This window comes from Hemitrygon akajei, unplaced genomic scaffold (assembly GCF_048418815.1).
Source record: "Hemitrygon akajei unplaced genomic scaffold, sHemAka1.3 Scf000072, whole genome shotgun sequence".
Taxonomy (NCBI): domain Eukaryota; kingdom Metazoa; phylum Chordata; class Chondrichthyes; order Myliobatiformes; family Dasyatidae; genus Hemitrygon; species Hemitrygon akajei.
In genome coordinates this window covers 4,342,338-4,368,304 of record NW_027331958.1, presented here as the reverse complement: position 1 = coordinate 4,368,304, position 25,967 = coordinate 4,342,338, and the positions used below count along the sequence as shown (strand labels likewise).

General features: G+C 47.2%; 1 long non-coding RNA gene across 1 annotated transcript in view; it reads right to left on the bottom strand.

Annotated features, from left to right (window-relative positions):
• Positions 1-5,136: 5,136 nt before the first annotated feature.
• The window catches only part of LOC140722201 (uncharacterized), a 260,210-nt gene continuing 239,379 nt past the window's right edge, over positions 5,137-25,967 (bottom strand). Inside the window, exon 3 of the long non-coding RNA XR_012097558.1 lies at positions 5,137-5,218. This is a non-coding gene — a long non-coding RNA (uncharacterized lncRNA). The remainder of the gene's footprint in view (positions 5,219-25,967) is intronic.

Here is a 25,967-nt window from a genome sequence, read left to right as displayed (position 1 = left end):
TCACCCTCCCACTCACTCACCTTCCCCCTCGCCTGCCTCCACCTATCACCTCCCAGCTTCTGACTTCACCCTCTCACTCACTTACCCTCCCCTCGCCTGGCTCCACCTATCACCTCCCAGCTTCTCACTTCACCCTCTCACACACTTACCCTCCCCCTCGCCTGGCTCCACCTATCACCTCCCAGCTTCTCACTTCACCCTCCCACTCACTCACCTTCCCCCTCGCCTGCCTCCACCTATCACCTCCCAGCTTCTCACTTCACCCTCCCACTCACTTACCCTCCCCCTTGCCTGGCTCGACCATAACCTCTTGACTTTTGAACTCAGTGTCTCAACTAACAAATGCAAGCATTCCCTAAGCCTTCTTAAACACAAAATACACTACAGGGGTCAAAGCAACACGCACAACACACTGGCTTTTCCACGTTTTGCTGTTTTCCCTGTTTTTTTTGGCTCCAATGTGAAAAAAGGAGCACGTGATTCACAAATAAAAATCTTCAGTTAAATTAATCAATATCCCTGGTTGCAATACACATTAAGGTGAACAAGGTGTTGGGATCAGTTTAGTATTGAGGTGAGTGAAGTTATCCTCACTGGATCAGCAGCCTAATGATTGAAGGGTAATAACTATTCTTGACCTGGTGGTGTGAGACCCAAGGTTCCTGTACCTCCTGCCCAATGGAAGCAGTGAGAAGAGAGCACGGTCTGGATGGGGGTCACTGATGATGGAAGCAGCTTTCTTGTGTCAACGCTCCTTCTAGATGTGCTCAATGGTGGGGAGGTGTGTGTGTGTGTGTGTGTGTGTGTGTGTGTGTGTGTGTGTGTGTGTGTGTGTGTGTGTGTGTGTGTGTGTGTGTGTGTGTGTGTGTGTGTGTGTGTGTGTCCCCTTCCTCTCTCTCACCTCACCCCCCCGCCCAACCTTTCTGTCTCACTCTCTCAGTATCACCTCACCACCCTATTCCAGGAACTCCTCTCACTTCTGTCTGTGGGTGAATTTGCATCTGTGGGTGAATTTGCATCTGTGGCTTTCAACACGTTACAACTGCATGTGTGAAATGAACAGTCCATTGTTCTGAACCTGTGTGTTTTTTGTTGCCAATTATTTCCTGTCATTTGCCTCCCAGCCTTCTTAAAGAGTGGAGTGACATTTACAATTTTCCATTCCTCCGAAACCATCCCAGAATCTAGTGATTGTTGAAAGATCACTACTGATGCCTCCACAATCATTTCAGCCACCTCTTTCAGAACCCTGGGGTGTAGTCCGTCTGGTCCAGGTGACTTATCAACTTTCAGATCTTTCACAACCCAAGCACCTTCTCCTTAGTAATAGCAACTACACTGACTTCTGCACCCTGACACTCAAATTTCTGGCCGACTGCTGGTGTCTTTCACAGTGAAGAAAAATTCAAAATACTTATTAAGTTTGTCCGCCTTTCTTAATACTGCATTATGACCTCTCCAGTGTCATTTTCCACTTGTCTCTATTTTACTTTTTGCATACCTGAAAAACCTTTTGTTTTCTTCTTTTAAATTACTGGCTAATTAACCTTCACATTTCATCTTTTCTCATTATTTCTTTTTTATTGCCTTCATTTAGTTTTTAAAACCCTCCAGGTTCCCAGTAATTATTGATTTACTGAATGCCCTTGCTTTCGAATCTATGCTGTCATTGACTTCCCTTTACAGCCACAGTTGCCTCATCTTCCCTTTGCAATATTTCTTCATCTTTGGTATTTATCTATCCTGCAACTTCTGAGAAACTCCAGCCATTGCTGCTCTGCCAACATCCCTGATAATGTCTCCTTCCAATCAACTTTGGCCAGCTCTTCTCTCATGTCTCTGTAGTTCCCTTTACCCCACTGTAATACTGATACATCTGATTTTAGCTTCTCCCTGTCAAACTGCAGGGTGAATTCTATCATATCATGATCACTGCGTCATTACACAACACCAAATCCAGAACCTGGGTCTCAGCACTCAGATCTGCGCTGGATCTTCAACTTCCTCACAGACAGGACTCAGGCTGTAAAAATAGGGGACAAGCTCTCCTCTACAATCACTCTGAGCACCAGTTCCCCACAAAGCTGTGTACTCAGCCCCCTGCTGTACTCACTGAACACCCATGATTGTGTAGCCAAGTTTCCATCGAACTCAATATATGTTTGCTGATGACACCACAATTGTAGGCCTTATCTCAGGTAATGATGAGTTTGAGTACAGAGAGGAAATTAAGAACCTGGTGGCATGTTACCAAGAATAACCTATCCCTGAACGTCAGCAAGATGAAGGCAGTAGTTGTTCACTTCAGAAGGAGTAGCGGACTGCACGACCCCATCTACATTAGTGGTGCGCAGGTGGAACAGGTCAAAGCTTTAAGCTGCTTGGGGTCAATATCACAAATGACCTGACTTGGTCTAACCCAGCAGAGTCCACTGCCAAGAAGGCCCACCAACACCTTTACTTCCTGAGAAAGCTGAAGAAATCTGGACTGAACCCTAAAACCCTCACTAATTTGTATAGATGCACCGTAGAAAGGATTCTTCTAGGGTGCATCACAACCTGGTATGGAAGTTGTCCTGCCCAAGAAGCTGCAGAAGATCGTGAACACAGCCCAGCACATCGCACAAACCAATCTCCCATCCTTGGACTCACTTTACACCACACACTGTCGGAGCAGTGCTGCCAAGATAATCAAGGACACGACCCACCCTGCCAACAGACTTTTTGTCCCTCTTCCCTCCAGGAGGAGGTTCAGGAGCTTGAAGACTCGTATGACCAGATTTGGGAACAGCTTCTTTCCAGACTGCTGAATGGATCCTGACCCGGATCTGGGCCGTACCTTCCAAATATCCAGACCTGTCTCTCGGGTTTTTTTGCACTACCTTACCCTTTTCTATTTTTTTTATTTATGATTTATAATTTGAATTTTTATTATATCTGCTATCGATTTGTACTCCAGGGAGCACGAAGTGCAGAATCAAATATCGCTGTGATGATTATACGTACTAGTATCAATTGTTTGGTGACCATAAAGTAATAAAGTAATTCAGACAATCTTTTCCCTGGTGGGCTCAACCACGAGCTGCTTTAAAAAGCCATCTCGGCGGCATTCTACAAATTCCTTCTTTTGGGATCCAGCACCAACATGATTTTCCCAATCTACCTGCAAATTGAAACCCCCATGGTTATCATTACATTGTCCTTTTTACATGCCCTTCCTATCTCCTGTTGCAATTTGTAGTCTACATCCATGTTACTGTTCTGAGGCCTGTGTAAACTGAATTGGAATTGACCTTACAACTTACAACCTTCATATACAGGAGTAAAAATCTTATGTGGGGCTCTCAGTACCAGTAACTGTGGTGTTAACTGTTCAGTCTAACAAAATGGCTTCTTTGTATTGTTATAATAAAATGGCTTCTCTGTAATGTTACTTAATGCTGTAACGGGTTTCTGTATCTGGAATGATTGGGTTATAACTGTAGCTAAGGGGGGAACTAGCCAATGGGGAATTGTTATACTATCTTGTATCTGTGAGCTGAGCAGGAGTTCACGGTCTTTTTTCGGGAGGTGAGCGAGGAGGATGACGTGTGAGGAGTGGACAGCAGTTCCAGGGTAGCAGATACTGGACGTCGGCGGTTCGGACGGTGGTCGAAGGCTCGGAAGGTTGTTGTGGTTGGAACCGGAGGTGTGAGCTCCAACGTATTAAAATATTATGTGCACAAACTGATAAACTTACTGATTTGGCATTTTTAGGTTATCTGTTTCTACTAACCCATCACTAGGAAATAACTATAAAGTTGTAATTATTTACTTGCCTTTGGTGTATTGTCTGATATTTGTGTTGCGGGTGTGTATTGGTGGGGGGCACTACACCGTATTTACACCGGTACTGCACTATTGGCAGGGCGACGGCGGTTCACCCTAGGCGAACGGGGGTAAATTGCGGACACAGATGCTACACTTATGTTACGTCTGTATCTAAATGTGCAATTTATACTAATTTATAATAAATATTATGTACACCAGGACAGTCAATATAACATAGAAATACAGTTGTATCAGTGTGAATTAATCAGTCTGACGGCCTGGTGGAAGAAGCTGTCCCGGAGCCTGTTGATCTTGGCTTTTATGCTGCGGTACCGTTTCCCGGATGGTAGCAGCTGGAACAGTTTGTGGTTGGGGTGACTCAGGTCCCCAATGATCCTTCAGGCCCTTTTTACACACCTGTCACTGTAAATGTCCTGAATAGTGGGAAGTTCACATCTACAGATGCGCTGGGCTGTCCACACCACTCTCTGCAGAGTCCTGCGATTGAGGGAAGTACAGTTCCCATACCAGGCAGTGATACAGCCAGTCAGGATGCTCTCTATTATGCCCCTGTAGAAAGTTCTTAGGATATGGGGGCCCACACCAAACTTCTTCAACCATCTGAGGTGAAAGAGGCACTACTGTGCTTTCCCACCACACAGCTTCTATGTACAGACCACGTGAGATCCTCGGTGATGTTTATGCCGAGGAACTTAAGGCTGTTCACCCTCTCAACCCCAGATCCATTGATGTCAATAGGGGCTAGCCTGTCTCCATTCCTCCTGTAGTCCATAACCAGCTCCTTTTATTTTTTAACGACATTGAGGGAGAGGTTGTTTTCTTGACACCACTGTGTCAGTGTGATACAATTCTCATCAGGGTTTTTTCAGCCTTGCAGATTCTGAATTTTACCCACAAGGATTGTACATATTCTCAATCGTATGCCAACTCTCTCTCAGAATTCAATTTCCACCACAACCTTCTGCTTACCCTTCTATCCATTCAATACAATGTGCATGTTAAACACGAGCACAAATTTTTGTATAATCAAAAACCATTTTCTCCATATCCATGTCTTGCTTGCGGAATAATTCCACCCCTCCTGCACATCTCTGAAACATCTGCATGCCAGTTCCACGGGCCAGTCAGAGCAAGGCCTCCCCCCACCCCCTGGGCTGTAAGTTGTGGAGTTTGGGGGAGAGGAATACCAGTCGCTGTTTGGGGAGATGTTCCATGCGGATCCCAATCACCCGAAGGCCAGATGCATCAGAAAGGGTCCCTGTGATCAGGAGAACCTGACGGTCCTCTATCAGAACTCAGTGGTTACCTGGGATCATCTCAGAGGCTTTGCACGTGGTGTCCGTCGGCTTCTCCTGCCCGGCGTCGGGGCTTGTCCTCCTACCTGGATCTGGGACGAGAGAAGGTCCAGGTGAGAAATGGAGTTCTGAGGAATAGTCCAGGGCTGAGACTGATTCTTCCTGCTACGTCCACACATCAGCCAGTTCTGTTCTTCCACCACACTCCCCCAGTCTCTCCACCAGGCTCAGTTCCATCGCTCTGACACACTCCACACACAGACTCCTTCCCAATTCCCCCATTTGCTCATCCCCAACCTCCTCTGTCATTCAGAAGGACAGGCTCGTAGGCAGAGGAAGTGGGGTGGCTCTCTTGGTAAAAAATAAAATCAAATCCTTAGAAACAGGTGAATAATATTGGAAGATATTGAATCCTTGGGGGTTGAGTTAAGAAAATGCAAGGATAAAAAGACCCTGTTGGGAGTTATATACAGGATTCTCAACAGTAGCCAGGATGTGGGGTAGAAATTACAACAGGAGATTTTAAAAAAGCATGAGAAAAGGGCAATGTTACGATAGTCATGGGGTTTTCAATATGCAGGCAGATTTGGAAAATCAGATTGGCGCTGCATTCCAAGAGAAGGCATGAGAGTGGAGCTCGCCAAAGTTGATTGAAAGGGAATACTAGCAGGGATGACAGTAGAACAGCAATGGTTGGAATTTCTGGAGCAATTCAGAAGGTGTAGGATACATAAATCCCAAAGAAAAAGAAGTCTTTTAAATGGAGGATGATGCAACCATGATGACAAGGGAAATCAAAGTCAGCATAAAAGCAAAAGAGAGGGCAGAGAATAGAGCAAGAATTAGTGGGAGGTTCGAGGATTCAGAAGCTTTTAAAAGCCAATAGAAGGTAACTGAAAAAAAAAGAAAAAAGATGCAATATGGAAGTAAGTTAGCCAATAATATAAAAGAGCACACAAAAAGATTTTTTAGATAAATCAAGGGTAAAAGAGAGTGGATATCAGACCAATGGAAAATGATGCTGGAGAGGTAGTAATGGTTGGACATAGAATTTGTGGATGAATTTAATAAATGTTTTCAAGCTCAAGTTCCAGTTTGGTTTATTATCATTCAACAGTACACACGTTTACCACCAAACGAAATAACGTTCCTCCGGACATACAGGTAACACACACACACGTTAATATCACCACTTGTAGATTCATAAATAATAAGGTGCATTTGTGACACAAGTTAAAAAGTAGACAGCATCATGATTCAAGTGTGATGTGACCTGGCAGGAGGCTGGGTGTTCAGTGTCTGACAGCCTGGGGAAAGAAGTTGTTTCCCATCCTAATCGTTCTTGTGTCAGTCTTTACGATGAAAGAAACCAGCTGTACATCTGAAACTGGAGAGTGTCGTGGGGTAAGAGTGAGTGAACTTGCTAATACTAAGGAGAAGGTGCTTGGGAAGCCGAAAGGGTTGAAGGTAGGTAAATCACCCGGACCAGATGGACTACACCCCAGGGCTTTGCAAGAGATGAAGGCATTAGTAGGGGTATTTCAACAACACTGGATTCTGGAATGGAGGCTAGTGAAGTTATCCACTCTGAGTCAGCAGCCTGAAGATTGAAGGGTAACAACTGTTCTTGAACTAGTGATGTGAGATGCAAGAATCCTGTATCTCCTGCCCAATAGAAGCAGTGGGAAGAGACGATAGTCTGGGTGGTAGGAGTCCTTGATCATGGATGCTGACCACACCACTTTTAACAGTCTTCTCCGTTCTTGTGTACTGGTGTGGGACTGGGACAAATCAGTCTTGAGGGGCCGGGACATCTTCTGCTCCTGGTGTGTTGTCTTCTTGCATAATGAGATGAGGGGCCTCAGGAGGTAACTCTGGAGCAGTGTCCTGGTTTCATTCCACACACTGATCAGTAGATTAAATGGCCACAGAAAACTGTCACTGGGGGAATGTGCAGACAATAACGTGTGATTAGGGTAGGATCAGTGTCAATGGTGTTTGATGGTCAGCACGTACCCAGTGGGCCAAAGAGCCTGTTTCTGTGCTGTATGACTGTGATTCTTTCTCCCTTCCTCTCTCACCCCCGCTGTCTTTCACTTTCTCACTCTCCCAATCCCCTCCCCAATGCATTGTTTTTGACCTGTGTCTATGATGTGAAAACCCCTCTGTTCTCAGTCTGTTTGCATCCGGTGGCAAACAGGAGAACAGAACAGGGCAGAATTAACCAACTGTACACTAGACCTGGTTTACACTAACATACCAGGAGCATATAAAGCTGTTCCCCTGCCCCACGTTGGGCTCTCAGATCACTTGTCTGTTATGCTAATTCCAGCATACAAACCACTGATCAAACTGGCCAAACCAGTTCTGAGGGAGCAATCTCAGCATTGCAGGACTGCTTTGAAACACAAACTGGAGAATGTTCAGAAAGGCTGCTACCTATGTCAACCACGTAACATCGAGGAATGTGTGGATTCTGTGACCAGCTACACAGAGAAGTGTACTGAGACTGTTACCATCACAAAACACATCCGTGTGGGGCCAGTCAGAATCCATGGCTCACTGCAGAGGGCCATGCACGGCTGAGGGATCGTGATGCTGTCTTTAGATCAGAGGGACCAGGACGCCTCACTCCCCGACAGGCTGAATGTCTTTTACGCCCGGTTTGATGCACAGAACAAAGTGCTGGTGAGAGAGACACCCAGGGGAGGAGACCCTCCATCTGGCTGAAGCTGAGGTGAGGAAGACCCTGGCCAGTGTTAACCCACACAAAGCTGATAATATACCAGGCCGGGTTCTGAATGACTGTGCATCCCAGCTAACTGAGGTGCTGACGGATAGATATATAGATAGATAGATAGATACTTTATTCATCCCCATGGGGAAATTCAACATTTTTCCAATGTCCCATACACTTGTTGTAGCAAAAACTCATTACATACAATACTTAACTCAGTAATAATATGATATGCATCTAAATCACTAACTCAAAAGCATTAATAATAGCTTTAAAAAAGTTCTTAAGTCCTGGCAGTTGAATTGTAAAGCCTAATGGCATTGGGGAGTATTGACCTCTTCATCCTGTCTGAGGAGCATTGCATCGACAGTAACCTGTCGCTGAAACTGCTTCTCTGTCTCTATTCCACATCTCTCTGGAGCAGTCCATGCCATCCATTCAAGATGGCAACCACCATTCCAGGGCCAAAGAAGGTGACAGTAACCTGTCTAAATTACTATCATCTGGTGGCATTAACATCAGCCATTATGAAATGCTTTGACCGACTGGTCATGGAGCACATTAAAGCCTCTCTCCCGCCTACATTGCCCCCTTTCCGGTTCACTTTCTGGTTCGGATTGAATTGATCCAATGATGATGCATTAGTCTCTGCCATCCACTCTGTCCTGTCCCACCTGGAAAATGGAGTCTCACATTTATACACCAGTTTGGCATTTAACACCATCGTACCTAGAAACTGCCCTCTCTGGGTGTCAACACGTCCCTCTGTAACTGGATCCTGGACTCTGAATGAAAGGCCACAGTCAGTCTGTGTGGACAGTAAAGTCTCCAGTCCCATTACACTGAGCACTGGCGCTCCCCAGGTCTGTATGCTCAGCCCGCTGCTGACACATGTCTGTGTCACGGGATTCAGCTCAAACCCTGTCAACAGCGGTTGTGGCCTCAGCAACAACGATGACCAGTTGGAGTACAGAGAGGAAGTGGAGAGGGTGGTGGACTGGTGTGAGAACAACAACCCCAGTCTGAAGGGGAGGTAAGGGGATTAGGAAGGGTTCCCCTGTGGTCATTACCCTCAGTAACAAGTACACCTCTACGGACAACACAAAAATACAACTGCAGATGCTGTGGATCAAAGAATACATATACAACGCTGGAAGAACTCGGCAGGTCAGGCAGCATCCGTGAGAAAAGAGTAGCCAACGTTTCGGGCCGAGACCCTTCATCAGGAATGGGGAGGAAGAGAGGGCCGAAGCCCAGCATTAGACATAGGGGAGGGGGGTAGGGCCCAGAAGTGCCAGGTGGAAAACCGATCAGAGGAAAGATAAAGGGGGGAGGGGGAGGGGATAAGCATGAAAGAGCTGTAGAGATCTAGTTGAAAGGGGAGAGAGGCAGAGAGGGACCTGGGATAGGGGAAGGGGGAGGGGGGGGAATTACAGGAAATTGGAGAATTCAATGTTCATACCACCAGGCTGGAGGCTACCCAGATGGTAGATGAGGTGTTGCTCCTCCAACCTGAGTTTGGCCTCATCATGGCAGTAGAGGAGGCCATGTATGGACATATCTAGATGGGAGTGAGAGGCAGAGTGGAAGTGGGTGGCAACCGGGAGGTCCTGTCTATTGTGAAGGACGGAGCGTAGGTGCTCGACGAACCGGTCCCCCAAACTGCGTCGGGTCTCGCCGATGTAGAGGAGGCCGCACCGGGAGCACCGGATGCAATAGATGACTCCAGCAGACTCGCAGGTGAAGTGTTGTCTCACCTGGAAGGACTGTCTGGGGCCCGGAATGGTGGTAAGGGGGGAGGTGTGGGGACAGGTGTAGCATTTGTGCTTGCAGGGATAAGTGCCAGGTGGGAGTTCTGTGGGAAGGGACGTGTGGACCAGGTGGTCGCGGAGGGAACGATCCCTGCGAAAAGCTGAGAGGGGCAGGGAGGGAAAGATGAGCTTGCTGGTGGGGTCCTGTTGAAGGTGGCGGAAGTTGCGGAGGATAATGTGTTGGATCCGGAGGCTGGTGGGGTGGTAGGTGAGGACAAGGGGAACCCTGTCCCTGTTGTGGTGACGGGAGGTTGGGTTAAGGGCTGAAGTGCGGGAAGTGGAGGAGATGCGGGTGAGGGCATCTTTGATGACACCTCTATGGATTCTACTTGGGGGAATGACCCATTGGGGCTTGGCAACACCAGTCCGGTTTGTGGATGATACCAAGATTGGTGAAATTGTGGATAGTGTGGAAGACGTGCAGAGAATACAGTGTGATATAGATCAGTTACAGATATGGGCTGAGAATTGGCAGATGGAGCTTAACCCAGATAAATGTGAGGTGTTGCACCTTGACAGGGAAAATGCAAGGAGACAGTTCATTGTTAAGGACAACATCATTAGCAGTGTTGCTGAGCAGAGAGATCTTTGGACTCAAGTTCATAGCTCCTTGAAAGTGGCTACACAGTTCAATAAGGTGGTTAAGAAGGCTTATGGAATGCTTGCTCTTATTAGTCGAGGCATTGAGTTCCAAAGTCAAGAGGTTATGTTGCAACTTTATAAAACTCTGGTTGGGCCACATCTGGACTGTTGCAAACCGTTCTGGTCACATCACTACAGGAAGATGTTGAGACTTTGGAGAAGGTACAGAAGAGGTTTGCCAGGATGCTCCCCGGTTCAGAGGGCATGAGAGGTTGGATAAACTTCGGTTGTCGTCTCTGGAGCGGAGGAGGCTGAGGGGACATCTGATGGATGTTTATAATATTATGCGAGGTGGAGTGGACAAGGAGTATCTGTTTCCCAGGGTTGAAATGTCTCATACAGGTATGTATTAAAGGTGAGAGGAGTTAGGTTCAAAGGGGATGTGAGGGGTAAGTTTTTTACTCAGAGTGATGGATGCCTGGAATGTGCTGCCTGGTGTGGTGGTAGAGTCAAATACACGAGAGGCTTTTAAGAGATGTTTAGATAGACACATGGATGTGTGGAAGATGTTGGGATTTGGACATTCTGTAGGTCGGAGGGATTAGTCTGTCTGATTTGCTTTTAGCCGGATCGGCACAACATTATGGGCTGAAGGAGCTGTTCCTGTACTTTACTGTTCTATGTTTTATGTCAGTGTCCTTGAGAGGCCCAATTCGAGTCCTGACCTTCACTCGATTGAACATCTCTGGCAAGCCATCAATAAAGCTGTCTGCCGTCACTTCCTAACTAATCTGGCACAGTTTGAGCAAATTTACAGGAGTTAATGGGCAAATCCCGTTCCCTTACGTTGTACAAAGCAAATAAAGACTTATCTGAAAAGACTATTGGCTGTGAGAGGTGGTTCAGTTAAGTACTGAGCAAACAGGATGAATATTTAGACTAATGACGTTTCAGATTTTGAATTTTTAGTTTCACCATGCTTTACAATTTTCTCTGTTTTTTGGCTCCATGGTGAAAAAAGGAGCACGTGATTCACAAATAAAAATTTTCAGTTAAATTAATCAACATCCCTGGTTATTAAGGTGAACAAGGTGTTGGGATCAGTTTAGTATTGAGGTGAGTGAAGTTATCCTCACTGGATCAGCAGCCTAATGATTGAAGGGTAATAACTGTGCTTGACCTGGTGGTGTGAGACCCAAGGCTCCTGTACCTCCTGCCCAATGGAAGCAGTGAGAAGAGAGCACGGTCTGGATGGGGGTCACTGATGATGGATGCAGCTTTCTTGTGTCAACGCTCCTTCTGGATGTGCTCAATGGTGGGGAGGCCAGTTTCACTGTTGTATGACTCTCTGAATCACACTGTCAATCTCTCTCTCTTTCCCTCTCTCTCTCCCCTTGCTTTCTCACCTCAACTGTCTTTTACTTTCTTCCTCTCTGCTTTCTCCACCCCCAACACCTCACATTGTGCCAATGCCTCTTGCTTTGACCTGTGACCTTTCACCAAATGTGACCTGTGTCTGTGATGTGAAAACCCCTCTGTTCTCAGTCTGTTCACATCCGGTGGCAAACAGGAGAACAGAACAGGGCAGAATTAACCAGAGGGATGTTCCTATTGGAACTGTAATAGCCACAGAAGCAGAGTGAATAATCTGGAATGTTTTGCAGAGAAACTGAATATTCAGCCCCACAAACTACATGGGCATCTCTCTGACCCTCTCTCACCTCACCGCCCCCCCCACCCCCACCTTTCTGTCTCACTCTCCGTATCAGCTCAGCACCCTATTCCAGGAACTCCTTTCAGTTCTGTTAGTGGGTGAATTTGCATCTGTGGCTTTCAACACGTGACACCTGTGTGAGTGAAATGAACAGTCCATTGTTCTCAATCTGTGTGTTTTTTGTTGCCTTTGATTTCCTGTTGTTTGTCTCCCACCCTTCAGAAAGAGTGGAGTGACATTTACAATTTCCCATTCCTCCCAAACCATCCCAGAATCTAGTGATTGTTGAAAGATCACTACTAATGCCTCCACAATCATTTCAGCCACCTCTTTCAGAACCCTGGGGTGTAGTCCATCTGGTCCAGGTGACTTATCGACTTTCAGACCTTTCACCTACCCAAGCACCTTCTCCTTCATAATTGCAACTACACTGACTTCTGCACCCTGACACTCGAATTTCTGGCAGACTGATGGTGTCTTTCACAGTGAAGGCAAATACAAAATATTTATTAAGTTTGGCCGCCTTTCTTAATACTGCATTATGATCTCTCCAGTGTCATTTTCCACTTGTCTCTATTTTACTTTTTGCATACCTGAAAAACCTTTTGTTTTCTTCTTTTGTATTACTGGCTAATTAACCTTCACATTTAATCTTTTCTCGTTATTGCTTTTTTATTGCCTTCATTTAGTTTTTAAAACCCTCCAGCTTCCCACTAATTATTGATTTACTGAATGCCCTTGCTTTCGAATTTATGCTCTCATTGATTTCCCTTTGCAGCCACAGTTGCCTCATCTTCCCTTTGCAATATTTCTTCTTCTTTGGTATTTATCTATCCTGCATTTCCAAATTACTCCCAGAAACTCCAGCCATTGCTGCTCTGCCAACATCCCTACTATTGTCCGCTTCCAATCAACTTTGGCCAGCTCCTCTCTCATGCCTCTGTAGTTCCCTTTACCCCACTGTAATACTGATACATCTGATTTTAGCTTCTCCCTCTCAAACTGCAGGATGAATTCTATCATATCATGATCTCTGCATCATTACACAACACCAAATCCAAACATCTTTTCCCTGGTGGGTTCAACCACGAGCTGCTTTAAAAAGCCATCTCGAAGGCATTCTACAAATTCCTTCTTTTGGGATCCAGCACCAACATGATTTTCCCAATCTACCTGCAAATTGAAATCCCCATGGTTATCATTACATTGTCCTTTTGACATGCCCTTCCTATCTCCTGTTGCAATTTGTACTCTACATCCTTGTTACTGTTCTGAGGCCTGTGTAAACTGAATTGGAATTGACCTTACAACTTACAACCTTCATATACAGGAGTAAAAGTCTTATGTAGGGCTCTCAGTACCAGTAACTGTGGTGTTAACTGTTCAGGCTAACAAAATGGCTTCTTTGTATTGTTATAATGAAATACCTTCTCTGTAATGTTACTTAATGCTGTAATGGGTTTATATATCTGGAATAGAAACATAGAAAATATGTGCAGGGTAGGCCATTCGGCCCTTCGAACCTGCACTGCCATTCAGTATGATCATGGCTGATCATCCAACTCAGAACTCTGTACCTGCTTTCTCTCCATACCCCCTGGTCCCTTTATCCACAAGGGCCATATCTAACTCCCTTTTAAATATAGCCAATGAACCAGCCTCAACTGTTTCCTGTGGCAGAGAATTCCACAGATTCACCACTCTTTGTGTGAAGAAGTTTTCCCTCATCTCGGTCCTAAAAGGCTTCCCCTTTATCCTTAAACTGTTACCCCTCGTTCGGGACTTCTCCAACATTGGAAACAATATTCCTGCACCTAGCCTGTCCAATCCCTTTAGAATTTTATACGTTTCAATAAGATCCCCACTCAATCTTCTAAATTCCAGCAAGTATACGCCTAGTCGATCCAGTCTTTCTTCATATGAAAGTCCTGCCATCCCAGGAATCAATCTGCTGAACCTTCTTTGTACTCCCTCTATGGCAAGAATGTCTTTCCTCAGATTAGGGGACCAAAACTGCACACAATACTCCAGGTGTGGTCTCACCTTGAACAACTGCAGTAGAACCTCCCTGCTCCTGTACTCGAATCCTCTTGCTATGAATGCCAACATACCATTCACCTTTTTCACTGCCTGCTGTACCTGCATGCCCACTTTCAATGACTGGTGTACAATGACACCCAGGTCTCGTTGCACCTCCCCTTTTCCTAATCAGCCACCATTCAGATAATAATCTGTTTTCCTATTCTTGCCACCAAAGTGGATAACCTCACATTTATCCATATTAAATTGCATCTGCCATGAATTTGCCCACTCACCTAATCTATCCAAGTCACCCTGCATCCTCTCAGCATCCTCCTCACAGCTAACACTGCCACCCAGCTTTGTGTCATCTGCAAACTTGGAGATGCTGCATTTAATTCCCTCGTCTAAATCATTAATGTATATTGTAAACAACTGGGGTCCCAGTGCTGAGCCTTGCGGTACCCCACTAGTCACTGCCTGACATTCTGAAAAGGTCCAGTTTATTCCCACTCTTTGCTTCCTGTCTGCCAACCAATTCTCTATCCACATCAATACCATACCCCCAATAACGTGTGCTTTAAGTTTGCACACTAATCTCCTGTGTGGGACTTGTCAAAAGCTTTTTGAAAATGCAAATATACCACATCCACTGGTTCTCCACTATCCACTCTACTAGTTACATCCTCAAAAAAATCTATAAGATTCGTCAGACATGATTTTCCTTTCACAAATCCATGCTGACTTTGTCCAATGATTTCATCGCTTTCCAAATGTGCCGTTATCACATCTTTGATAACCGACTCCAGCATATTCCCCACCACTGATGTCAGGCTAACCGGTCTATAATTCCCCGGTTTCTCTCTCCCTCCTTTTTAAAAAAAGTGGGTTACATTAGCCACCCTCCAATCCTCAGGAACTAATCCAGAATATAAAGAGTTTTGAAAATTTATCACTAATGCATCCATTATTTCTTGGGCTACTTCCTTAAGCACTCTGGGATGCAGACCATCTGGCCCTGGGGATTTATCTGCCTTTAATCCCTTCAATTTACCTAACACCACTTCCCTACTAACATGTATTTCCCTCAGTTCCTCCATCTCACTGGACCCTCGGTCCCCTACTATTTCCAAAAGATTATTTATGTCCTCCTTAGTGAAGACAGAAACAAAGTAGTTTTTTCAATTGGTCTGCCATGTCCTTGCTCCCCATGATCAATTCACCTGTTTCTGACTGTAATGGACCTACATTTGTCTATACAAATCCTTCTCTTTTCACATAGCTATAAAAGCTTTTACAGTCAGTTTTTATGTTCCCTGCCAGCTTTCTCTCATAATCTTTTTTCCCTTTCCTAATTAAGCCCTTTGTCCTCCTCTGCTGGTCTCTGAATTTCTCCCAGTCTTCAGGTGTGCCGCTTTTTATGGCTAATTTGTATGTTTCTGCTTTGAAATTGATACTATCCCTAATTTTCCTTGTCAGCCACGGGTGCATTACCTTCCCTGGTTTATTCTTTTGCAAACTGGGATGAACAATTGTTGTAGTTCATCCATGCGATCTTTAAATGCTTGCCATTGCATATCCACCATCAACCCTTTAAGAATCATTTGCCACTCTATCTTAGCTAATTCACGTCTCATACCTTCAAAGTTACCCTTCTTTAAGTTCAGAACCCTTGTTTCTGAATTAACTATATCACTCTCCATCTTATCCACCATATTATGGTCACTCTTACCCAAGGGGCCTCGCATGGCAAGATTGCTAACTCACCCTTCCTCATTGGTCAATACCTAATCTAGAATGGCCTGCTCTCTAGTTGATTCCTCAACATGTTGGTTCAGAAAACCATCCCGCATACATTCCAAGAAATCCTCTTCCTCAGCACCCTTACCAATTTGGTTCACCCAATCTATATGTAGATTGAAGTCACCCATTATAATTGCTGTTCCTTTATTGCACACATTTCTAATTTCCTGTTTAATGCCATCCCCAACCTCACTACTACTGTTAGGTGCCCTGTACACAACTCCCACCAGCGTTTTCTGCCCCTTAGTGTTATGCAGCTCTACCCATATCGATTCCACATCCTCCAGGCTAATGCCCTTCCTTTCTATTGCGTTAATCTCCGTTCTAACCAGCAACACTACCCCACCTCCTTTTCTTTCCTGTCTATCCCTCCTGAATATTGAATATCCCTGGATGTTGAGCTCCCATCCTTGGTCACCCTGGAGCCATGTCTCTGTTACCCCAACTATATCATATTCATTAATAACTACCTGCACATTCAATTCATCCACCTTGTTACGAGTGCTCCTTGCATTGACACACAAAGCCTTCAGGTTTGATTTTACAACACTTTTAGCCCTTATACAATTATGTTGAAAAGTGGCCCTTTTTGATTTTTGCCCTGGATTTGCCTGCCTGCCACTTTTACTTTTCACCTTACTACTTTTTGCTTCTACCCTCATTTTACACCCCTCTGTCTCTCTGCACTTGTTCCCACCCCCCTGCCACATTAGTTTAAATCCTCCTGAACAGCAGTAGCAAACGCTCCCCCAGGACATTGGTTCCAGTCCAGCCCAGTCCAGAATGTTTGGGTTATAACTGTAGCTAAGGGGGGAACTAGCCAATGGAGAATTGTTATGCTATCTTGTATCTGTGAGCTGAGCAGGAGTTCACGGTCTTTTTTCGGGAGGTGAGCGAGGAGGATGACGTGTGAGGAGCGGACAGCGGTTCCAGGGCAGTGGATACTGGACGTTGGCGGTTCGGACGGTGGCCGAAGGCTCGGAAGGTCGTTGTGGATGGAACCGGAGGCGTGAGCTCCAACGTATTAAAATATTATGTGCACAAACTGATAAACTTACTGATTTGGCATTTTTAGGTTATCTGTTTCTACTAACCCATCACTGAGAAATAACTATAAAGTTGTAATTATTTACCCGCCTTTGGTGTATTGTCTGATACTTGTGTTGCGAGTGTGTACTGGGGAGGCATTACACCGTATTTACACCAAAGTATTGCACTATTGGCGACAGCGGTTCACCCTAGGTGAACGGGGGTAAATTGGGGGCACAGATGCTACACTTATGTTATGTCTCTATCGAAATGTGCAATTTATACTAATTTATAATAAATATTTTGTACACCAGGACAGTCAATATAACATAGAAATACAGTTGCATCAGCATGAATTAAACATTCTGATGGCCTGGTGGAAGAAGCTGTCCCGGAGCCTGTTGGTCCTGGCTTTTATGCTGTGGTACCGTTTCCCGGATGGTAGCAGCTGGAACATTTTGTAGTTGGGGTGACTCGGGTCCCAATGATCCTTCAGGCCCTTTTTATACACGTGTCTTTGTAAATGTCCTGAATAGTGGGAAGTTCACATCTATAAATGTGCTGGGCTGTCCACACCACTCTCTGCAGAGTCCTGTGATTGAGGGAAGTACAGTTCCCATACCAGGCAGTCCTGCAGCCAGTCAGGATGCTCTCAATTGGGCCCCTTATGATTTGGGGGCCAAAACCAAACCTGCAACCGTCTGAGGTGAAAGAGGCACTATTGTGCTTTTCCCACCACACAGCTGGTATGTACAGACCACGTGAGATCCTCAGTGATGTTTATGCCGAGGAACTTAAGGCTGTTCACCCTCTCAACCCCAGATCCATTGATGTCAATAGGGGCTAGTCTGTCTCCATTCCTCCTGTAGTCCATAACCAGCTCCTTTGTTTTTTAACGACATTGAGGGAGAGGTTGTTTTCTTGACATCACTGTGTCAGTGTGATACAACTCTCATCAGGAATTCTTTTAGTCATGCAGATTCTGAATTTTACTCACAAGGATTCTACATATTCTCAGTCCTATGCCAACTCCCTCTCAGAATTCAATTCCCACCCCAACCCTTCTGCTTACCCTCCTGTCCATTCAATACAATGTGCATGTTAAACTCCCAACCATGACTCAGTGATGCCCACAATGTCATACCTGAGCATTAAAAGATAACACTTTCAGTGCTGTATTCATCACACCGTCACCGACCTCATCGACTCTGGGATCTCCCATCCAATGCCACCAACTTCATAGTTCCCTTAACCTTCACTCTCTGTTTCAACCTCCCACCCAAGATCCACAAACCTGACTGTCCAGTTAGACCCAGTGTTTCAGCCTGCTCCTACCCCACTGAACTTACATCTGCATACTTCGACTGTTTTATTCCCCCTTGTTCAGTCCCTTCCTACCTACATCGGTCACACCATGCGCTCTTGATCATTTCAATTTCTTTAAGCTTCCTGGTCCTGATCGTCTCATTTTCACTATGGATATTCAGACCTGATATACTTCCATTCCCCATCAGGTGGGCATTAAAGCTCTCTGCTTCCTTCAGAACAACAGAGTCAACCAGTTATCCTCTACCACCACTCTCCTCCGTCTGATGGAACTGGTCCTCATCCTCATTAATTTCTCCTTCGGTTCCTCCCACTACCTTCAAACAAAGGTGTAGCCATGGGCTCTCACATGGGTCCAGGTGTGCCTCCCTTTTTGTCGGCTACATTTAACAGTTCCTGTTCAAAGCGTACACAAGTATTGCTCCCCAACTCTTCCTACACTACATCGATGACCCATTGGTGATTATTACTCGCCTTTGGTGTATTGTCTGATATTTGTGTTGCGAGTGTGTACTGTGGGGGGGGGGGGGCATTACACCGTATTTACACCGAAGTATTGCACTGTTAGCGGGGCAACAGCGGTTCACCCTAGGCGAACGGGGGCAAATTGGGGGCACAGATGTTACACTTGCAAGCAGAACAAGAGCTACAACTGCCCTTACACCTCCTCCCTCACTACCATTCAGGGCCCCAAACAGTCCTTCCAGGTGAGCTGACACTTCACCTGTGAGTCTGTTGGGGCATCTACTGTATCCGGTGCTCCTGGTGTGGCCTCCTGTATATCAGAGAGACCCAATGAAAATTGGGAGACCGCTTCACCGAGCACCTATGATCCATCTGCCAGAAAAAGCAGGATTTCCCAGTGGCCACCCATTTCAATTCTGCTTCCCATTCCCATTCCAACATGTCAGTCCATGGCCTCCTCTACTGTCGTGATGAGGTCACACTCAGGTTGTAGTAGGAACATCTGTCTGGGTAGCATCCAACCAGTTGGCATGAACATCGATTTCTCGAGCTTCTGGTAATTGCCCCCACCCCCCATCACCATTCCCTCTTTCACCTCATCTCCTGAGCTGCCCATCACCTGCCTCAGGTGCTCCTACCCCTTCCCTTTCTCCCATGGTCTTCTACCCTCTATCAGATTCCCCCTTCTCCAGAATGAGTGGTCATCTTATAGAGGTGTAGACAATCATGAGGGACATACACTCAGTGGTGGAGGGGTCTCGGGATGTAATTCTAGAGCAGAGGGTCATGGTGGACAGTGTTGTAGAGATTAATTCAGGATAATAGGGGCAGGGATGGGACAGCAGTGATATCTCAGTGGGGAGTGAGACCAGAGGAAATGTTCACCCTCCCAGTCTCAGCTCCATCTCTCACCTCAGCCTGGTTTCCATCTGTTGTTCAACGTTCCTCTGTGGCTCCTCACCAGACGTTGCCTCTGCCTCTGACACGGAGAGTCCATCGCTCTCAGTCTGACACCTTCCTGTAACAGACCCGTCATCAGTGGACTCTGACCATTGGGACTCTGCCCACCTCAGACTCGTCCCTCACCCTCGGGAGCTCCCTCTCAACACACCGTCCCTCACCCTCGGGAGCTCCCTCTCAACACACCGTCCCTCACCCTAGGGAGCTCCCTCTCAACACACCGTCCCTCACCCTCAGGAGAGCCCTCACACCGACTACCCCGCTACCTCAGGAGCTCCCTCAGGTCCGGCCCTCACACCAGACCGTACCCGTACCTCAGAAGCTCCCTCAAGTCAGTCCCTCAAACCCAGCCATCTCTCACCCTACGAAGATCCCTCAAGTCGGATGGTCCCTCGATCTCAGGAGCTCCATTGGATCCGTCCCTCACTGGACGTCAATCCATCCCACTACCTCAGGAGAACTTTCAGCCCAACCCCAGAGCTGTTTCAGCTGAGACCGTCCCCTTACCTCATGAGTTCCCTCAGCCTAGAGTGTTCCCTCAGCTCAGACTCATGGTCCCATGGTCTAAGACCCACCTCAGCTTCAGCTCCTCCCTCACTGAGACGCTACCTCACTCTCAGACCCTCCCTCATCTACATCTTCCTCATCAAGACAGCTCAACCTCAGATCCCCTCTCACTAAGACACTCGCTCACCCTCAGATCCGCTCTCACTAAGACACTCGCTCACCCTGACCCCCTCTCACTAAGACACTCGCTCACCCTCAGATCCCCTCTCACTAAGACTCACTCACCCTCAGACCCCCTCTCACTAAGACTCACTCACCCTCAGACCCCCTCTCACTGAGACACTCGCTCACCCTCAGATCCCCTCTCACTAAGACTCGCTCACCCTCAGACCCCCTCTCACTAAGACACCCGCTCACCCTCAGACCCCCTCTCACTGAGACACTCGCTCACCCTCAGATCCCCTCTCACTAAGACACTCGCTCACCCTCAGACCCCCCTCACTAAGACACTCGCTCACCCTGACCCCCTCTCACTAAGACACTCGCTCACCCCCTTATCCCCTCTCACTAAGACACTCGCTCACCCTCAGACCCCCTCTCACTAAGACACTCGCTCACCCTCAGATCCCCTCTCACTGACTCGCTCACCCCCTTATCCTCTCTCACTAAGACTCGCTCACCCTCAGACCCCCTCTCACTAAGACACTCGCTCACCCTCAGACCCCCTCTCACTAAGACACTCGCTCACCCTCAGACCCCCTCTCACTGACACTCGCTCACCCTCAGACCCCCTCTCACTAAGACACTCGCTCACCCTCAGACCCCCTCTCACTAAGACACTCGCTCACCCTCAGACGCTGCTCATCTTCATTCCCTCTGTCACTGAAACCCTTATCATCATCAGACCCTCCCTGAGATCCTCCTAACCATCAGACCCTTGTCATCCTCATTCCCTCACTCACTAACAACCTCAGTACCTCTTACCCTCAAACATTCCTTTAGCAAGACCCTCCTCACCATCATTCCCTCCCTCACTGACACTCTCAGACCCTCCCGCGCTGAGACCCCTCACACTCAGACCCTCCCTCGCCGAGACCCTCCTCACCCTCAGACACTCCCTCGCCGAGACCCACCTCATCCTCATTCCCTCCCTCGCCGAGACCTTCCTCACCCTCAGAACGTCCCTCGCCGAGACCTTCCTCACCCTCAGAACGTCCCTCGCCGAGACCTTCCTCACCCTCATTCCCTCCCTCGCCGAGACCTTCCTCACCCTCAGAACGTCCCTCGCCGAGATCCTCCTCACCCTCACGGGCCTCGGGTAGATTAATCGACCAATGACGGACGGTGGGAGGTGGGGCTAGCAGGATTGACGGACTGACCGACCAATAAAGAAGTTTTTTCCCTCGCGCTGGGGGAAAACGAACCGACCAGAGGCGGAGGGAGGAGCTCGCGAGCCGACGGTTTACCTGAACAAAGACGGAGCTCGGGGGTGGGCGGAGTTACCTGAGCAGTGACGTAGGGCGAAGTGCGCGTGGCAGCAGGTGAATTGACCAATGACAGGACGGAAGGTGCGGATCGCTGCGGAGGGGAAATTAACTGAGCTGTGAACTCAGCCCAGTGTCCAACACTGACACATTGCTGGTGTGGGGGGTTTTTACCCTGTGGACGGTCCCTCTCTCACCCTCTCTGTCCATTATATTCCTGGGAACTCAGCCCAGTGTCCGACACTGACACATTGCTGGTGTGGGGGGGATTTATCCTGTGAACTGTCCCTCTCTCACCCTCTCTGTCCATTATATTCCTGGGAACTCAGCCCAGTGTCCGACACTGACACATTGCTGGTGTGGGGGGTTTTTACCCTGTGGACGGTCCCTCTCTCACCCTCTCTGTCCATTATATTCCTGGGAACTCAGCCCAGTGTCCGACACTGACACATTGCTGGTGTGGGGGGTTTTTACCCTGTGGACGGTCCCTCTCTCACCCTCTCTGTCCATTATATTCCTGGGAACTCAGCCCAGTGTCCGACACTGACACATTGCTGGTGTGGGGGGTTTTACCCTGTGGACGGTCCCTCTCTCACCCTCTCTGTCCATTATATTCCCAACATCTCTCAGGCTCGTTCCACTGACCCTTCTCTTTGTTTCCTTTGTCACGTTCCCCGTGACCGGGTTACCAAACCAGCAGAAATGGAATCATACGTTGGAGTCTGGTATTACTGTAATTAAAAGTGTTTATTAGTAAACTAAGTAATACAGTACTATAAAAATGCAAATATATAAAACAGTTTAGCAACGATATGTTCAGAAGTGTAGAAATAGGAATCAAAACCAAGCTCTATCGAAGTCTAGGGGTAAATGAATAGTCTTAAGATGATGCAGAGTTCAGTTCAGTTTAGTTTGAGTTGAGGTAGTTGCTGTTGTACCGTTGGAGAGAGAGAGAGAGAGAGAGCGAGAGGTGATTCAGTTGCAGGCAAACCATCCCTTGTGTTCTTGCCCTGTTGTGGTCACCGACTGTGACCCCTCCGTACCAGGCCAGACCGTTCTTCAGTGGTAAGCCTGTCACCCAGGCAAGGCTGGACACACACACAAGCCCCCACCGGTCTGCCTTCACACACTGTGAGCCTCTGATCGATTCCCCCGAATCGATCCTCCAAGCCCCCACCTTCATGTGGGGGTGCACAATGCTCTTTCAGAGTCCTGTGGTGTGTCTGCTTGCGTCTCAGCAGACTTGCTTTTTATCTCCCCTGCCGGGGTACTAGCCATCCATCAACAGTCCATGTCCATCACCTGGTCCCGCCTTGCTGTCTCAGCAGGAATCCACACAAGCAGGCAAAGAAAAGTGTCCTTGGAGTAAAGTAAACAATTAGCAAAGAAGCCATAATACTAAATCATCCCTCTCACTCTCATTATCGGCATCCGCAGCAGGATGCCTCCCCCCTCTTCTTCTCTCTCTCTCGTTAGCAGCATAGTTCACGGGGGGGGGGGGGGGTGTCAACTCTGGACCCCTTCTCAGCCTGGTTTGCTCATCACACATCACACCTTGTTTCCAGTTGCAGATTAATTTGCATCAGTGAGCTAACAACGGAGTTTACCAGCCCCTTTAGAGTTAAACGTCCTTTGTTTTCAGTTTGTGCACTTCCTGACAGACACAGGACAGGAGGAGGCAGCAGAGTCATGTACAAGAGAGTCTGAAGATACTGGAAATTCAGAATTCATTCAGCCATCTTGTTCCTATGTTAATTGGTTCACTCAACATTGCGGCCCAAGGTCCTTCCCTTGCTGAACTGTTCAATGTTCTGTTCTCTCTCTCTCTCTCTCACACACACACACACACACACACACACACACACACAGACACACACACACACACAGACACACACACACACACAGACACACACACACACACAGACACACAGACACACAGACACACACTCACACACACACACACACTCACACACTCACACACTCACACACTCACACACTATCAATGGAGGGTGTCCTCCTCTGACTTCCTCCCCTCTCCAATTTAATTCCCCTTCTCCAGCCCTGTATCTCTTTCACATATCAACTTCCCAGCTCTTTACTTCACCCCTCCCCTTCACCGATCACCTTGTGTTTCTCCCTCCCCTCCCCCTCCTTTTAACTCTATCTTTTTTCTCCCATCCTGCTGAAGGGTCTCGGCCCGAAACGTCGACTGTACTCTTTTCCGTAGATGCTGCCTGTCCTGCTGAGTTCCTCCAGCATTTGGTGTGCCGCTGTGTCCAGTCCAGAACAATCACATATTTATTCGGTTGCCGAGAGCAACACGCACAGAGAATCAGAGAAACACAATCACAGAGTCATCAAGTCAAACATCATGAAAACGGCCACGCTGGACCCAACTTGCTGAAGCAGAAAAAGATTCCCACCTAATCCAGTCCAATTTTGCGAGGTTTCTCCCATTTTCCTCTGAACCTTCCCCACTCATGTTGCTGATGTCCCAGTCTCACCCGTTTCCTACGGCAGCTCAGTCCATCCCCTGATCACCCTCTGGTTGGAAACGGTGTCCCTTCGGTTCTTACTAATCTCTCCCTAACCCCACCCCTGACCATCCGCCTCAAACCGATGCCCTCTGGTTCCTGATTTCACAACACTGAGACAAATACTGTGTGCATCGATCCTGTCCGTATGCCTCATTATTTTATACACCTCTATAAAATCACAGCTCACTCTACTCTGATCCAATGAATAAAGTTCCAAGCTGCATCAACTCTCTCCATAACTCAGTCCCTCGGATCCTGGCAAAATTCTCCTCCATATCTCTCCAACTTTACAGCGTAATGGCATATTATCTCTGGCAACATTTCAAATGCGGCCTCACCAATATCTTGTCCAACTGCAGCATGTCATCCCAACGACTGAACCCTGTACCCTGTCTGATGATATTCAGCGATCCCAAAGCTTCCTCATCACCTCTCGACATGTGACACCTCTTTCAGAATATCGTCTTCCTGTTGTTCAATGTCTCTCTCTCCTACAACACTCACCGGGGCCTAACCTTTGATCGTGAAAGTCCTGCCCACACTTTTCTTCCCAAAATGTAACCCCAGCTCTTCTCTGAAATAAATTCAATTGCCCATTCCTCGTCCCTCTGATAAAAACTGATCCAAATTGCTCTGTCAGTCATGATAATTGTCTTGATTGTTAACGACACCCACTGTTTCAGTGTCATCTTCAAATTTACAAACATGTCCATTCTCATTGAAATCACTGATACCGGGAACAAATATTGATTGTCCGAGAACAGACTCCTGAGGCAAACAACTATTGATGGGCTTTCAATCGGAAGCCTAACGTTTCACCGTCACCCACGGCTTCCTACCATCAAGCCAACTGTGCTCACAGTCAGCGAGCTCTCCCTGCATTCCAAGTGATCCAACTTTCCACAGCAGCCACCATGTGGGAGCTTATCAAAGACCTTACTGAAGTCCCTGTAGATTACGTCTGCCGCACTGCTCTCACCCACAGTCTAGTTTAAATCCTCATCAGACAAGTAAATTGATGAGACTTGATCTTCCACGCACAAATCCGTATGGACAAACCCCAGTGGTTTCCAAATCCGTGTGCATGTGATCCCTCAGAAGCCCCTCTGTTAATTTCTGACTTTATGGTGACTGGTCCGTGGTGCCCAGATTTTACCTGGCAACCCTTCACAACATTAGACATCCTCCTGTCCTCCAGCACTTCGCCGGTCACTATCATGATGCATTTGTCTCAAAGAGAACTCCCATAATGTTTCCTCTGGCTCCCCCGGTATATTATTGGACACAGGTAATTAGGTTCAGGAGATTCAACTGAGTTCATGCACTTTAAGACATCCAGTAGCCCCTCTGCTGAAGCACTTCCCCGCACACTTTTTTTCTCAGAATGAACCGACGATACCCCTGTAGTTGTCAGAATTTCAGACGGTGACGAGGAGGCGTACAGCACTGGAATAGATAGGCAGGTCAAGAGATGTTGCAACAACCTTCTACTCAACGTCAGAATGACCAAGTCCAAGGAATTGATTCTGGACTTCATGAAGGTGAAGTCGAACAGACACCAATCCTCGTTGAGTTGTTGGCGGTGGGATGGGGGGAGGGGCTGGTTCAAGTTCCTGGGCATCAACATTTCAAAGGATCTATCGTGGGCCCACCATATTGAGCCAATCTCGACGGAGGTAGCCGATGGCCATAGTTCATTGGCAGTTTGAAGAAACTTCAACCTTACAAAAGACTTGAGCAAATTTCACACTTCACACTTATCTTGGTTGAATTCCATCTGCCATGTCTCAGCCCAGTTTTGCATCCCATCAACGTCCCGCTATAACCTCTGACAGCCCTCCACACTATCCACAACACCTCCAACCTT